The following is a 323-nucleotide window of genomic DNA, read 5'->3' as shown; positions in this document are numbered from 1 at the left end:
AGAGTGATATTTAGTTAATTCTTTTTGCATATGATTAATAGATAAATCCCTCACGTCCATAAATTTATTTTAGAATTTTTGGGGTTCCATATATTGCGCTAGATACAGATTACTACATACTGTTCTGTTTTTGACAGATTCTGTTTTTCGTGTGTTGTTTGCTTATTTTGATGAATCTTTGGCTAGTAAAATAGTTTATAATCCATAGAGAAGTTGGAATACAGTAGGTTTAACACCAATATAAATAAAGAATGAGTTCATTACAGTACCTTGAAGTGGTTTTTTTTCTTTCGCTAACGGAGCTCACGAGTTTTTTACTTTAA

This window comes from Triticum urartu, chromosome 6 (assembly GCF_003073215.2).
Source record: "Triticum urartu cultivar G1812 chromosome 6, Tu2.1, whole genome shotgun sequence".
Lineage (NCBI taxonomy): Eukaryota > Viridiplantae > Streptophyta > Magnoliopsida > Poales > Poaceae > Triticum > Triticum urartu.
This window is presented reverse-complemented; position numbering follows the sequence as displayed.